Source organism: Manis javanica, chromosome 10 (genome assembly GCF_040802235.1).
Source record: "Manis javanica isolate MJ-LG chromosome 10, MJ_LKY, whole genome shotgun sequence".
Lineage (NCBI taxonomy): Eukaryota > Metazoa > Chordata > Mammalia > Pholidota > Manidae > Manis > Manis javanica.
In genome coordinates this window covers 90,378,150-90,395,034 of record NC_133165.1, presented here as the reverse complement: position 1 = coordinate 90,395,034, position 16,885 = coordinate 90,378,150, and the positions used below count along the sequence as shown (strand labels likewise).

Sequence of the window (16,885 nt, the reverse complement as noted above, 5' to 3'; positions counted from 1 at the left end):
TTCACACATAGCACTGGAGTTCAAATTTTACTGCTTTTTACCAATCACGGGATATTAGCATTGCAACAAGCCTTGTGTTCCTGGAATAAATACTATTTTTTTTCATGGTGGATTATGCTTTTAATACATTTGAATTTTATCTAGGAGTTTTACATTCATGCTGATTGTTGGTATTTGTCAGTAAGTGTCAGTACCAGTAGCAGATTGTGTGTGGGGGGGTGGTGGTGGGGGTTTAGTATCAAGACTATGCCAGCTTTGTGAAGGAAATGAGGAGGATTTTTGTCTTTTTATATACCCTGGAATTGTTTATATAGTGTGACAAGTATCTATTCTTTACAAGAATGTAACCAAACAATATGCTAACTCTGGAGATTAATTTTTTAGTTTTCAAATAAATGTTTTAATTTATTTAAGTCTATTAAGTCTATTTAAGCTTGTTTGTAAGTTTCATGTTACCATATGATTGAAGTTGTATGTCCCACTGATACTTTAAAATGTAAAACACTGAGTGGCACATACAATTATCTCTAGAGAATGATCTGCTTTGACGTCTTGCAGATGATGTTGCTTTTTTCCTACTTCTGGGCTAATTTATAGACTTAAATGTGTTTCTTCTTTATTTATCCTGGAATAGAGAGAAGTCTCTTTTTTAACTCGGTATTTGTGATCAGACAGGTTTTGCTCACTGACACATCTGGTACTGGATGAATTCTCTCTTCAGCTCAAAATTGGGGAATAATTTGATTATATGAGGTAATTGATGGGAAAATCTTCTTGCTCACCTCTCATGATCAACCAGACATCCATCCAGGGCAGCTCAGAGTACAGAAAAGACATCTGGTCTTACTTTTACTTTCTTCTATTTTCTTTGAGCAAGATTTTCTCAAGGTGTTTTCTGCAAAGTAATTGTTACATAAGATATAAAGATTATGTGAGTAAATTTTTATCTAGGCAAACAAATTTTAGGATAAACATGTAAACATGACTATTTCCTGCAGGAAATCTCAAAATTGTTAAGTGCGCTGTGAACATCCAAGGACGGGCTACAAATTCTTTCCTCAAATTCTTTGTTCACAGAACATTCTGGAAAGCCATTTCATCACTACTCTTCTGTGCACCTTATTTTGGAGACTCACCCAAAACAGAACAGAGTGCTTGGAAATCTGCAATGCCAAGAACAAATGGCTGGAATCATTCCTAGAGGGTTCACCTGTTTTTCTCTTGGAATTAGTCTCCATCACCCATCATAGGATGATGCCAGGTGAAGAGCTGAGAAATTTTGGTTCCTCAAAATGTTATGCAGCAGTGAGACTATAGTCTGCAGGTCTCTAAGTCAGAAAGAAGAGAGTGGAAGAGGAACAAAGACAATAATCTCTTTCTTCATTTTTAGGTGCCTGAGATATTCTCTTTCACCAGATGAGGCATGGTTAGGCTTTTCAATTTTTAAAAACCCACCTCCATTGTTAGATTAATAGAATTCCCCAAAAGATCCTTGTGACAGGTTGCCAGTTTTCATTTTTGGAGATATAATAGTTTTTGTCCTTGGTCACCATAGGTATTTTAGTGTCATCATCGATATTTTAGTGGAAAAAGTTAGGACAGGCTGAAAAACCCATTTTAAAGTCTGTCTTCTCTGTGTTGTGTCCATAAATATTCCTTCCTGTCCTATGAATTAGTAATTATCTGTAGCATTTAAACTCAGGAACTGAAGACTCAGTGGGGGAAGATAAACAACGGAGAGGGAGAAACTTCCTCCTGCCGCTAACATAATTCATAATTCCTGCGGTTTTCACACATCCTAGTGAGGATGCTTTCTCAACTGGACTTGGATTTTCTTGTTTTGTCCTCCTTGATAACTCCTTAGATATCATCCTTTGAAAGCCGTCCCTGATGCTGCCAACAAGCAGAACTGCTTTTCTGCCCATTGAGGGGCTCTAAACAGTCCATTTTTAAAGTCAGTCCCTTGTTGAGCTATTTCTTGCTCTCAGCATCCATTAAACTAAATACCACAGCAAACTATCAATAAACTGTCACCAGTCACCTTCCACCACCTTGCTCAGTCCTAGTGGTGAGCCTAAAGAAAAAACTCTAGGAGTTTCAGATCCAGGCTACTGCAAATGTGGCCTTCGGACTGGCTTTGGATGGCTTGTTCTGTCTGCAATAAAGCGAGAACAGGAGTTAAGAGCAAGCGTCTAGAATGTCTACAGCAGTTTGAAGCTGCCCTGACTTGCAGGCATGTGATCAGGGGCCTAGTCGGCTGAGCACAGAGCAGTTTGGTTGGATGTTGTGGGACTCGGGGTGTGACATGGCTGTGCCCCCTCATGTCCTGCTCCTTTGGCACATGGACTAAGAAGCCCGGGTTGAAAGAGCCCCATCACTTTTTCTGCCTTCCAATCTCTGCTGGAGGCTTTGTAATATTTGGACTTCTCCTCACTCACTTTTGATTGGGCAGAGACAGTCTCTCAGCCTCCTCGGTGCCTTTCACAGTAATGGTCCATGATGCAAACCCAAACACTCAGGGTCTGCAAAGGACCCGTCTTGATGGAGAAGCAGGGCTTTCTTCCCTCCGTTGCTTCTCTGAGATATCTTCCTAGTTACAGGGACAGAATGCTGCATGTCTTTTCTAGCTCACTTATAGTTCATGTTGTGTAAAAGCAACTTGAGCATGAATTAAAGCCTTTCACTCAATGTCATGGAAATGACAAATATATCTCTGGGTTGCATTTAAATCAGGAGGCCAGGCTGTTCAGCTGCAGCCCAACATGATGTGGCATAAGCCAGGTCCCCGAGATGTGATACGTTATTTAGCACCATCTGCTAAAATTTCACACTTGTAGAATTTTGAAATGGATTTTTTCCCCCTGAAATTAGAGGATTTTTTTTTAATTCCCCAGGAGAACATCTGTTATGTAGTACCTTGTGTGTGCTGTATCCCAAACAGTAAGCTGATGTACCCAATTAATTCACCTTAAGGGAAAGACTTGGAGTGTGTACGTGTGTGTGCGCTTGCCACATGTATTAGATCAATCAGTGTCAAAGAATCCTTACTGTCCCAGGCTTTTGCTAAATTGAAGTGATGAATTGGTGAAGGGCAGGCTGTAACATTCCTATGATACTCAGGTATTAAATGGAATCTGTTCCCAAGCTTTTATGACAATGTAAGATGGATAGTCCTTTCTTCCTGTTTGCATATCAAAATATTTTTTTGATCTTGATTAAAACCGCTGTTTTCAATGTCCAAGATGATTTTGTATTTTAGCCTATCTGTCACCACAGCTACGCAGAAGTTCTTTTATTTATTCACTCAAGGAATATTTACAGGACACCTATTGGTGTAAGTATTGGGTTAGATCTAGGCCCCTATCTTTATAGGGGATACCTGTAATAAATCAACAATGGTAGCAGATTACACATCATGATAAATACGTTGATAAAAGCATGAATGGGAGGATACATGGGAGCACAGGAGGTGGGACATTTATATTAGAAGAAAGGAAATTAAGAACAAACTTTCCAATGTAGGTGATACTTAGATTGAAGTTTGAGGAGTAAGGAATAGCTACACAAAGAATGTGTGCTTTTGTATGGTCCCTTGCACATGTGTATGGTTTTGCACGTGCCCTTGCACATATGCATGGTTTGTGTGTGTGGGAGCATCTTCAGTGGAGGAGTGACAGCATATTAGAAGGATTAAAAGCGTGAATGAGGATGACACACTGGAATAATTGTGTGTAAGAGGTCCCAAACCTCCCCATATCATAAGTGCCACAAAGAGGGACTCCTTTATTCAGCAGTGCACACCAAGAGCTTGACACATGACAAGGAGCTCAATAAATATTGTGGAACAAATAAATGGGTTCAGGTTAAGTAAGTTTGAACTTCTTCCCCAAAAATATGATAGCAAGATATTAGCAGTTATAGTTGACCTTTATTACACTTTTATGATCTTTTTGTGGTCATCAAGGAAAGACTGTCATATAACAGCTGTTCTCATCCATTTTCTGTCATTCCCATTAGAGTCACCTGTTCTTAGTTTGCCAGTAATTATTGATTTATTTGACAGCTCTCTGGTCATGCTGGTGACACATAACATTCATGTCAAACATGGTCAGAGCTCAAGAATTCTCATATGCTCTTTCAGATAGTCAATTGTGATATAATCCTAACAAGCAGAGCTTATAATATTTTTTTGTGGGTGGTGTTAAAGCAAACACTGGAATTTAAACAAATAATACAAACATCTTTTCATCAAGATGTTTTAGCACTTAAAATTGTTAGAGTTAATAACTAACATTAGATTAAATTGTTAAGTCATAATATTAAAACTGATTGAATGTTTACCTGAAGAAAAGTTCTTCCCTTTCATAATTAAGCCATGAACTAGGATATCTGTGTAAATCCTATATGCAGAACTTGAACATGTGAAGACTTGATTCACTGAGAATTGATAGCAACTGACCACAAACTTGATTTTGGACTTAAGAACAGCAGAAGTAATAAAAAAATTACTTCTATTGAATAGAAGAAAATGTGTATTTCAAAGCAATTTAATAATTTAAAAATCTTCATTGGATTAGAAGATACTACATCCAAAATGAAATCAATTTTAAAAACCTATTTCTTTGAATGAGCAGGTAATTTTATTAACTTACTTTCGAACTCATTTTCAGTGGTTTGCTTTTTATGTCTCTTTGCAGGTCTTTTCCTAGATAAATGTCTTTCTCACTGCAAACACGACCTCCCTTCATCCAAACTTGATTCAGTTCATGTCTTTCAAGAAGGTTCTCTGGTTAACCTCACCCAACTCTGATTGTGTGTTCACTGTGTTCTCCCAGCCCTCACCCATGTTACCTTTAGATTATTCTTGGACATTTTCACATGAATTGCTATTAAGCAAATTAATCTCCTGCCTCCTTTATTTAGTTTTTTGGTAGTTATTATATTCAAAGCTTTTTGGTTGCAAGAGACAGAAAGTCCGTCAGACTATTTCTAGTAAAAAGAGTTCATTGAAAGGATACATAGGGATTCTCGGAAATATCTGGAGGCAGGAGAAAAAGTACAGCCAGGCCACAGGAGGCCCTGGGTTTGTAAAACCAGTGTCTGAGTCTGTTCCCTTCCCTCACGGAACAATTAAGTTCCCAAGTCGACGTTTCTCAGCCCGTATGCTCAGTTCTGCTTCCTGTATTTGCTGTCTTTCTCATGGATGCTCTTCGGAGCCTTAACTTCTGCTTGGATGTAACTTTTGGTTACAGACCTGACTTGGGTTCTGTACCTGTCAGTGTTCTCTCCACCGCAACCTCAACCAACTATTCTCTCACTGTCTCAGTTAGGGGTAACGTTGCATTTCCAGGTAGAGAATCTGATTTGCTCAGCTGAGTTACGGACAGTTTCTCCTCAGTTTCCCCTCCCCCCCAGTGGGTTGGTATTAGGAAGGTGATTAGGTTTAGATGGGGTCATGAGGATGGAGTACCAATAATGTCAGTGTCCTTATAAGAAGGGACCTTCTTTCTCTTCCTGTCTCTCTTTGTGTAATGCACTGAGGAAACACCATGTGAGCGCTGAGCAAGAAGGCAAGCATCTGCAAGCCAGAGAGGGGGCTCTCGCCAGGCCCCAGCTCTGCTGGCACCTTGATCTGGGACTTCCCAGCCTCCAAAACTGTGAGAAAATAAACGTCTGCTCCCTAGGCCATCTGGTCTGTGGTATTTTCTCATAGCATAGTTGAAGCCAACCAAGCCACCAACAGTGATAGTTTTGCTTCCATTTTATAGATAAAGCCCACAGTAGTCAGGCTACTCAGCTTGCTGCTGGAGCCAGGACCCAAGGCCCAGCCTCTCTGGCCACCAAACCATTGTCCTGCAGCCACATTTCTCTGATTTATTCTCTCACATTTATGAAAGGGGTGGGTGGGGCAGAGTGGGAGAAAGAAAACCCAACTCTAGGTTCTAAAAATAAATTTAAAATATTTTCAACATGTCAAATCACAGTATTTAATTCAGTGGAGAGAGAACCTTAGAAAACTTATGGGAAGCTTATAAATTAGGGAATTTTTCTTTATTTATTTTTTCATTGGCAGAGCTTCTAATATACACAGTAGTTTTAGCCTTTGCTAGTGCTGCTGGGAAATTAAAAAGTGAAGTTTATAAGTTTGTTTGTCCTCCACAGAGTACTTTGGACTCTTGCCACTGTCACAAGGAATATATATATAAGGCAGCTTGAAAGTTTGCTTTCTTTCATGTCTGGCCTATCTGTTTTCAAGCTTTTGGGTAACCAGGGGCCCTTTAGAATTTCCTCAATTAACGTATAACTAGACCTGATCATCTGGAATTATGGTTTACTAACTTTAGAGACGCAAGAGAGGAAAGGGTTCCTAAGTGGGAGTGCGGAGACCAGAATTTCAGTCGGGGCTCTGCTTCTTAATAGCTATGTGACCTTGAGGAAATCCTGTCTGCTCACCGAGCCTCAATTTCCTTACCCGTGAAAGAGAATAATCATACCTCACTACCTCACAAGAAGGTTGTGAAGATAAAATAAAATAATGTATGGGAAAGTGCTTTGTAAACTGAAAAGTAATATAGAACTGTAAGTGGATATTATTATTTATTTTATGAGCCCATAGAAAAATCAAAGCCCTGGTTTCATTGCCAGGAGGATTTTCCTCACAGATCCAATTCTTAAAGCTTGGCTTTGCCAAGTTAATGGGCACTTTCAAATAAAGATCCCTTTTACTGCTTTGATTTTGTGAACTTCCCTTTACTCTGATTCAAAGTCACATGGGAAGGAGCTCTTGTAAAGCCATTGTTTAATTTAGACTTTTCATACTGCGTGTATGTCCGGCTATTCTCTGGTTTCAGTCTCCAAGGAGCCTTGGAGGGCAGACCACGCTTCTCTCCCTTACATATAGTTTGGCAGCAAATGAGATGTTTTCAATAGGGTATGAAAAAAACTCACAGTATGTAACCCGTCACCTCAAGGAGGAAGCACATCCTGTTCCGAAGCAGTTGCCTCGGACCGGCCCGAGGACCACACCAGGGATTTTGCTTGTGACTCAGGCAGTAGCCTGCGATCAAGTTTTAAGGGGAGAGCTGTTACACGACGTTGTTGTAATAACAGTGTCAGAAGCGGCCGTACAAAAGCTCTTCATTTGGTGATAGACTTCTAGCCCAGACTCTCAATTCTGTTCAGAATGCCTACGGCTTTTCATGCTAGTACACAGGAAAAAGGCAAAGATGATGTTGAAAAGATCATTAAGATGCTTTTAATTTTTTAAATTGAAGTATAGTTGATACACAGTCTTATATTGGCTCCAAGCACACAACACAGTGGTTCATCAGACACCCACATTGTTAAATCCTCACCCCCACTTAGTGCGGTTACTGTCTGTCAACATAGGAAGATGTTACAGAATCACTGGTTATATTGTCTATGCTGTACTACCATCCCTGTGACCAAATTTTATTATGAATGAGAATTTTGTAATATGCTTTTAATTTTAATCTTATATATGAAGGGATTAAGGCAACAGCTAGGTGACCTGCTTTTGCTAATATCACTTGTGCAGCTTGGATGCACAAGATTGTTCCAAGTTTCTGTGTTAAACTTCACCTGCTGAATAATTTCTTCTCCTGCTCTTCCTAAGCTTTTGGCATCCTGGCATGGGATCCAGGGAATGGAGCAAGGTGGAACTTTAAAGAAATAAAGGGGCTTTTATAATCACAATTTTTTTGTCACTGTCTGAAGCACTGTAAAAACTGGAAGAGCCAAAAACCATCTCCTCGCATCTCCTGTCTCTTGCCTCTTGGGTTGTATTTTTACCGAACTCTCGGAAAACAGTTTTCATGGCTGAGTGTTTGTTTATCTCCATCTAGGCCCCTGCATAGCAGGCAGAACTTCTGAAGAGTCTCATCTATGGCAATTGTCTCCTTTTCTCTCCACGCTGGTCCATTGCCCGAAACTGAATTTATTGTGTCAGGCCAGAGAATAGACAGATTGTCCAGAGTGGTAATACGATCTCGTTGTCAGCCACTTCCTGAAACCCACATCTGGTGGGAGCAAACACAGGACTGAAATTATAGGATAGCTCCTGGTTCTACTTTCTGTCTCTCAAACAGTGACTTCCTTTATGACTTAGAGATGAAAGTGAAAATTAACTGTAACTTAAAAAATATTAAATTGGGGACCCCAAGCCAAGAAATTATAGCATTCTAATATCAACAGAAACAGGATTTTGCTTTTTGACTCTAAGTGCCACTTTTCATTAGCATCACATTTCTTCCTAATAAGAGGTCTGGCTGATGGGAAATGTTCTGTGTACATGAATGTTCATTGCCCTGTAGCCAGCCTTTTACTGTGGCCTGCTCTTTGTGAGATGTATTGCAAGAATCTCTGGGATTCTCCAGATGGTGCCTCACGTGAGCACACAAAGGTATAGCCAGCCACAAGCACCTTGTCTGTCACTTGATATAGTCAAAAAATCAAATAACCTACTACCAGGCTTGCTGTAACCAGAACTCCTGTTTTGTGTGTCAGGTTGGCCAAATTTTCTTTAAATTCTAAAATTATAAGATCATCAGGAAAGAAATATTTAGAAGATAATTTAGATCTGTTGGTTTGCTCAAAACTCTCCAACAGGTTTCCATTTTGTTCTGAGTAAAAGCCTCATAATGGATGGTATGTTTTAAATCTCACCTTCTCCTCTCCCATTGATTCTCTGTGCTGAAGCCACACTGGCCTCCCCTTGCTGTGCTTTAAACATTCCAGAAAGTTCTCCCCTAATGTAATGCCTTTTATCTGCTTTCCCTGTTTAGTTTTCTACTAAACACTTATCACCAATAAGCCCTCGATATATTTTACTTGCTTATAGCATTGACTGGGGTTCTTCCCTGGCTAGAAGGGAAGCTCCAGTGAGACAAGGATGTCTTGTTGTCTGCTTTGCTCACAGCTGCATCCCTGCTGCCTAGAACAGAGCCCAGCACTCGGAAGCTCTCAATGAAGATTTGTCCAGTTAGTTTTGAATGACTGAGTTAGGAGCCATTATCAGTGAATTAATGGGATCTGTTAGTATGAGTACATGTACATAATTATCCATTCAACAAATATTGGTTAAGCAAATAATATGAGCCAGCATTGTACTAGTTGTTCAGAATAGACCCCAAAACAAAACAAACATGGCCCTGCCCTCTTGGAGCCTATGGTCTTAGTGCTGCAAGAATTGCACTGAATAGATATTTCCTGATTGAGAAGGTGAACATTTTTTTTCCATAATACTTAAGTATGACATTTATTTGAAGTTTTTAGAACCCCTACATTATATTTAAAAACTTTTAAAAAATCACTCTATTTATTTATCATTGTTATTTTCAAAAAGTATTTAAGGTAGAATTAGAAAATGATTAACTTTTTTTAAACCTGTGAAAGAAAAAAATTCCTAACATCCCCCTGGTGATTGGACTTTATGTGTTAAACATTTCTTCTCATCCTAATGATCAAATCAATGTCACATTTAAAATATGATAACTTTGAGGTATACTACAATGAATGATGACTTATGAAAACGTTACTCAAGCTTCTACCTAATTTTAATTGCATATTTAATTTCATGGCAATTTGACTGTAGGTCTCTTCCAAAGGCAACATTATGTTAGCATTTGCAATTTTATTAACCTTTTGTGATAAGAGAAGATATTTCAAACTTCCCACTTCATTACCCTGAGTTTGGGCTCAGATTTTTAAAGTTATTACCTGATTAATTGGAATAAATTTCATTTCCTAATTATGACAAAGTAAGCTTCTGAGGTCTTTTCAATCAGGTAAGTCAGTATCATGTAGGTTTTTAAATGATTCTTAATGAATTCATCTTTTGATTTGAAATTGTTCAAAACAGTCTCTCAGTTACTTAGTAGTTTCAGTTATAAAAATTACCAATCTGCCTGTCTGCTGCAGAGTATGATTTCAATAAGACTCCTTCCTGGTATTTTTTTCTGTGAAGGCATTGCATCAGGTTGCATTGGTCCCACTGATTTTGCCATGTTAAATGCAAGGAAGACAAGCTTAGCCCACGCAAAGGGAGCCATCACAGCTCAGAGCAATCAAGTGAGAGTTTTGAAATACTCCTTCTTCCAATCAAAAAGGTCAACAAAATTGTAAACTCTAAGATAATGTTACTTTGTGAAGAGACCTGGGTCAAATTATCATGGCTAATTCTCAAATGGAATTAAAATTAGGTAGAAGGAAGTTCCCGTTGATTGCAACCTGGCCAGTCTCAGAGCTGTAATGATCAGATGTTTCACATTTAGTAGGATTGCACTCTCCTTGCACGGGGATAATTGACATTAAGGCCCATGTTTGGGAGACATATGATAGTTCAATAGTGTCTTCTGCCTATTTTCCTAACAAGTGGGAAGCCAGGTGCACCAAAGAGTGGGGAATAGGGAAAGAACCAAAGATCTAGTTTGTTAAAAACAAATAAAAATGATGAAAACTTATCGCACAGAATTTTGAGTGATGCAAAAGAAAAAATTTTTCCTATAAGGAAACTGGAGAAGTTAAAGGCTGAATCAGAAAAATTTTCAATTCTAAGATCTAGTCTGTATTTAAATATGATTTTCTTCAATTCCTATAGAAATACAAAACAGATCGTTCTCTCTCAAGAGATGTAGAAATTGCCACTCCCGAATAAAACTTCCCCAAAGAGTAACAACTTTTACTTTTATTGTAAGGTAGAAAATAAATTAGAAAAGCCCAATAAAAGGAAAACTTTTCCCACACAACCTTAAAATAAGGTTCCTACACTGACTTTGAATGTAGTGGGAAGGAAATTAGAAAACTCTTCAAAATCCTTCAGTGATTAGTAGTTTAGTTCTTAATAGGCCTCATCATAATTCTATTGTCTCCAGCAAACGTTTACCCAATGCTTAGCACGGGGTCAGTGCTGAGACCACAGAGATGAATATGTCCTGATTCAAATACTTCACAGTTTGGTGAGAAAGGGTCATAAGGACATACAAAGAGGAAGCTACAGTTTATTGACCACTGAACTATCTGCTAGACATTGTGCTAGGGCATTTCTATACTTCATTTACTTTTAAATTTACATACTTATATATTTATATCTATTTATATACTTTTAATCCTTCTGGAAAAATTATGCAGTAGATACTGTATGGAATAGTCATTTTATCACTTAAAAATTTGAGGGTCAGCAACAATTGGAGGAGCTGAATTTATTGTTAAGTCTATTTGCTTCTAAAGACTGGATTCTTTCCACCCCAGGAGGCTGAAAAGAGATGTATATATACATATGCACAAATAAATGCATAGATTTATAAATACACTTCATTGTGTATATACTATATATACATATGCATACATATAAATGCAAATATATATAAACACACATATGAGTCATAATACACATACCTGGGCATCTTTCATTATCCAAATCACATGCTTTCTTGTATGTAAAAAGTTTTTAGATTTTATTTTTTTAGAGCAATTTTAGATTCACAGCGAAATTGAGAAGATAAGATTTCCTCATGTTTCTCCTACCCCACCATGTGCACAATCTCTCCTGTTATCAATACCTCCCACCAGATGGTTCATTCATTACAATCACTGGACTTACGTTGACACTTCATAATCACCCGGAGTCCATAGTTTACATTAGGGTTCACTTTTTGTGTTGTACATTCTACGGGTCTGGACAAACGCATAACGACATGTACCCTCATTAGGGATATGCCTGAAAAATCCTTTGTGTTCCCCCTATTTATGACCCCCTCCTCATCCTTTGGTGATGACTGTGCTTGTTACTGTCCTGTCTTCATAGTTTTGCCTTTTCTGTAATGTCATATAGTTGGAATCATACAATATGTAGCCTTTTTATATTGGCTTCTTTCACTTGGTAATATGCATTTAAGATTCCTCCATTTGTTTTCATGACTTTATAGCTCTTCTTTTTTAAGTGCTGAATAGGATTCCATTGTCTGGATGTGCCACCCTTTATCCATTCACCTCCTGAAGGACATCTTGGTTGCTTCCAAGTTTGGGCAATTATGAATAAAGCTGCTGTAAATATCCATGTGCAGGCTTTTGTATGGAAATATATTTTCATTTCCTTTGGGCAAATACCAAGGAATGCGATTGCTGGATAATATGGTAATCAAATGCATTTTTAATGTGTTATACAGGTTTTGGTAATTTGAGACTATAATCCCTTGTTGTAAGTGGAAAAAAATTATGCATTACCACTGCATCCTATTTCTCCAAATAACTCTATCCCAGTTTTAAATACTTATACAACAATCTCTAAGGGATTTCTTGCATGATATAAAGCATTTACCAAACTACCAATCTACGTAAAAATTAGTCAGCCATATGTTTGCAGAATTCAGTAATAATGAGTTATAATGTCCTCTTGCAAGGACACTTACTGTAATTGGAGAAACAATGAAATAATATGTTAAAGTTACATCATGCATTCAAATAACATTTAGCAAAATAAAATAAGTGAGCTCATTTAAAAATAGTCACTGATTGAAGAGTTGCTGAGTGGGTTGGTGTTGAGGGGAAAGGACGAAAATGGAGGTGTGTAGTCTCCAGTGCCATTTGGTGGTAAGTGAAGTGAAGGGAGAATGTGCTGGTGGGGGAGTGAGTGGAACAGAAAATGCCTCAAGTCTATCTGTGTCCAGGTCCAGGGAACTGGTGGATAATGTCCTTCTTGACATTCAAGACGCTGGAAGTGGATGACTATGAAGTCTTAGCTGAAGCAATGAGACAAAACAGCAAAATGGACATCTGTTGATATGGAGCTCCTGATACCTTGCAACTGTGCTTAGATTGCATTTTTCAGTGTGATGCTTCCACACAAGTCCTGGCAACATTCATTTGCCATGGCAATTTCTTTGCTCTTGTAACATTTTGGCATTGAATTCCTGGCTCCTTTTCTTCCTCTTTCCCCAGTCAGCAACCACTGATAAGCACCAACTTGAATGAGCTCCTCAGGTATAAATACTGTTTTTATGGCGTTAACAGTTTTTCAGTTATCTTCACTGTCCACTAAAACCCATTTCCCTAGCATGGTGTAAAAGTTTTGCTTTGTACCACTTCCTCAAAGCCTTGCAAATCAGTGACAAATGGCCAAACCAGTTTCTTGTAAACTTCACGCCTTTCTGTGATCCTCTTCTCCCAGCATGACTAATGAACTTGAGAGTCTTTTTGATGTCACGTGGGACACATCTCATGTGCCTGCTCAAATTCTCTTGCACTTCCTTGCTCTCACAGGCTGTACCATTCTTCTCCTGAGGCCAACCAACCACGTTTTGATAAAACATCAGGACTTGATAAACATATGATGAAACATGTGATGGGACAGGCAATGAGACCCAGAATTCCATTGGGAGATAGGAGATGGGAAAGAACTGGAAAAATAAGGTTTAACTCCCTTCCTCTTTCCAGTGGATTAGTTCAAAGCATGGTTTCTCTGTACAGTCTAAAGTCATATCATGTCCTATCACATCAGCATGGCCTAAAGGATTCACCTGCCCAGCAACTTCACGTGTCTTCTTGGAACACGGTTTATGCTGGTGGCGTGGTAAAACCCTCCATGGTGTGCCTTCTGATCTTTCACTGCCTCACTTCCTCTTCCCCTTACTCCCGCTGCCCTGGCATTGCACGTTGCTTTAAAAGTTTCAGCTCTTAGTCTGTGCCTCCACTTTGTTTCTCTGTGCCTCCACTTTGTTTCTAGGTCATCCAGGTCATTGCAAACACCAAATCTCTGTCTTAAATTCTCCATCAAAGCAGTGCTATTTGCATTAGTCCTCTACAAGATATTGCATGTTGACATGGTACATGGATCTACAAAGTATAAAAGTGGCATGGCATTGAAAGACAGAAAGACCTCTAAGATACTATTAGTATAATCAATAGCACTTAAAGAATGTCATGTCTGAGAACCTAGTTTATCATGAAAATAGTCTTGTTTGCAAGATTTTTCTTCTTTGTGTATACTTTGGTGGACAGTGATAGCTTGCTCCTCGTGTACTCATTGACAATTTCTCTTATCATCCTCACTTTATGATTTATATATAATGTATTCACTCTTCAACATTACTCCAAGTGCCTTGGGGTTTTCAAAGATGTTAGCATAACATTGCACAATAAACATCTAAAATTCTAACCTCGAATGTATATGTCCTTGCATTTTTTTCCCTCTTCTGCTGAAATGAATGTGGAACTCATTTCCTAAATAACCCAGTTTGTAAATTTGTCTAAGGAATAAATCATTTAGCTGTGACCTCACTATTAATGGAAATTGCTTCACACATGATCTTCACATTATCAGTGTTGCATGCTCTTAAATCTTTTGACCTATTGTAGACTTTTAAATTTCATTCCTTCACTAAATCAATTCCCTCCTTCACCCCTTCCTTCCTAATTCTTGAGGATGTTCAACACCTTCTATTTTAACATGCTCCTCAATGGAATACCATGGCAACTACTAATCCATCACTCCAAGGTTTTTCCTCCAAGTTGTCAAAAATTACATATTGTGCTTGGTAACACAATAAAAGTTTCTAAAATTAACCCCACTTAGAAAAACCATAATGTGCTAATGGCATACATGCATGGCCAAGCTTTTGGTGTGATGTATGTGCTCATATTTCTGTCTTCCTTCAGATTTATAGCTTTTCTAGACCTCTTAGGCTCATCTAATTTCTCTACAGACTTTTCCAGTGTCTCAGGAAACATTTTGCCTTAAAATGTGGGGAAGGGAGCAGGGAGAGCCGGTGAGACACGTCCTCCTGCCTGCACTTTGAATATTTTCACTAGTGTGCCAGGCATATTAAATAAAGTAGCTTTGTAATATAGAGAGTGAATTTTGCGTAAAAAATGTTTGCAGTTCAGTTGGGCAAAACATATGGGTGGTAAGAATCAGACAGAAAGGGATACCTAAATGTGTGAAATGTTCTACCAGTTCTGTGAATAAAAAAATATGAGAATATAGAGTAGTGATAAATATTGCTTTGATGGGACATAGAAATACTGTCAAGAGGGGACTTAGGAGGTAAGCTGATATGCTTAGGGAATCGGATGGTGATTTCACAGAGGGGCCGACATTTGAATCAGCATGGAGAAGGTGCAAGGGGAGATTTTTGAAGCAGTCCCCGATTTCCACCTAGCTCCAGAGATGACCCTCCCTCCTTTGTCTTCTAAAGTTCTGCTTCTATTTTACCTCCATAATGGCATGTATCACACTACACTATAATTTTTACGTGCATATTTGCCTTAACCATGATCAGTCCTATTTATCATTTTTTTTCTATCCTAGGAGAATGCTCGGGACATTCTCACTATATAAAGCTCACTATATGTGTTAATTTACTTATTCAACATTTATTGAGTTCTTACTATGTGCCAGACATTATTCTAGGCATTGAGAAATAGCAGTGAACCAAACCAAAAAGTGTCTGTTCATGTGATGCTTGTATTTCCTAAGATAACTGCAACATTGAAAATGTGTGAACTGTAACAATTAAGTCAGAAGAGAAACAAAATTTTGGGTAATGCCAAGTGCTGTGCAGAAGCATAAATCAGAGTAAGAGGTTAGAAAGGGTCTGGGAGTGCTATCTTGGACAGGTTGGTCAGGGAAGGTCTCTGAGGAGGGAACATGTGAGCGGAGGTGTGAATGAAGTCAGAGAGTGAGTTATGTGACTAGGAAAGAAAGTTCTAAGCAGAGAGCATGGTAAACCAAAGACCCTGAGATGGGAACATGGTTGAGGTGCTGTAGAACCGAGAGGAAGAACAGTGAGTGTGGAGAGGCAGCCAGGCATAGATCACGGAGGGCTTCATAGTCATGAGTTAATGAATGAATGAATTACAGGATAGTGAAATGGCACAAGCAAAGCTGTGAAGGTAAGAAAGTATGATGCTTTCTGGAAATGGTATGGCTATAGAAAAGTACATTTTTCCTAAAGGGATTAGAGTTCAAAAGCATTCATGAGCTTTTCACCACCCTCTTCAATTTCACCTTGAGCAAGAGGGAAGCAATAATAGTTTTTAAAAACAAAGTGAAGGTGAAATTGGAGAGGTCCAGAACTTTATGCTGAAGGTTTTGGACTCTATTCTCCAGGAACCAGGTAACCTTTGAAGAGTTTAAGATATATTATCAGATTTGTGTTTAAAAAAGATTTATTGAGGGCTTTTTTGGTGGGATTGTTGTTATTCAGGGCCTCTCATACATTATTAGTGGATCAGTAATCTGGCATAATAATCATTAAAGACAATTTTACAATAACCTATCAAAAGTTAAAATTCATGGAAAGGCAGTGAGCCTACTTCTGGGGATTTACATAACAAACATATATGTAAAAAGGGACAGATATTTGGACAGCACTGTCTTTGCTTTGTTATTTGTAATAGAGAAAATTGGAAACAAGATAAATGCCCATTAATAAGGGACTAGTTAAATAAGCATGGCACTTCAAACAATGGAATATCATGCAGCCATTAAAAGAAGTGACATAGCTCTAAGTCTATTGATGTGGAAAATGAGCAGAAATATTATTAATGGGAAAAATAAAATTAAAAAGAGCATAAGAGCATATACACAATATGACCCTACTCCTGTAGGAAAAATAATTATATATATGTGTGTGTGTGTGTTTGCATAGATAATATATTTAACAATAGTTAATTATTAGCCTTGGTTACTTTTATGGAGTTGGGTTTTGGCTGCAATAGTGGGGTGGGCCTGGAAAGAGGAATGCATTTTGCATTAGCTCCATGCTTTTGGCCATATTCAAGGTTTTTATAGTGAACATTTACCATTTAAAAAAAGTTCTTGTAAAAAGAAGAATAAAAATGTGTTTTTAATCCATTTATTGATAAC

At 38.3% G+C, this 16,885-nt stretch overlaps 1 long non-coding RNA gene across 1 annotated transcript in view; it reads right to left on the bottom strand.

Annotated features, from left to right (window-relative positions):
- Positions 1 to 369: 369 nt before the first annotated feature.
- LOC108407732 (uncharacterized) overlaps positions 370 to 16,885 on the bottom strand; it is a 79,622-nt gene continuing 63,106 nt past the window's right edge. The window contains exon 10 of the long non-coding RNA XR_001855797.3: positions 370 to 895. This is a non-coding gene — a long non-coding RNA (uncharacterized lncRNA). The remainder of the gene's footprint in view (positions 896 to 16,885) is intronic.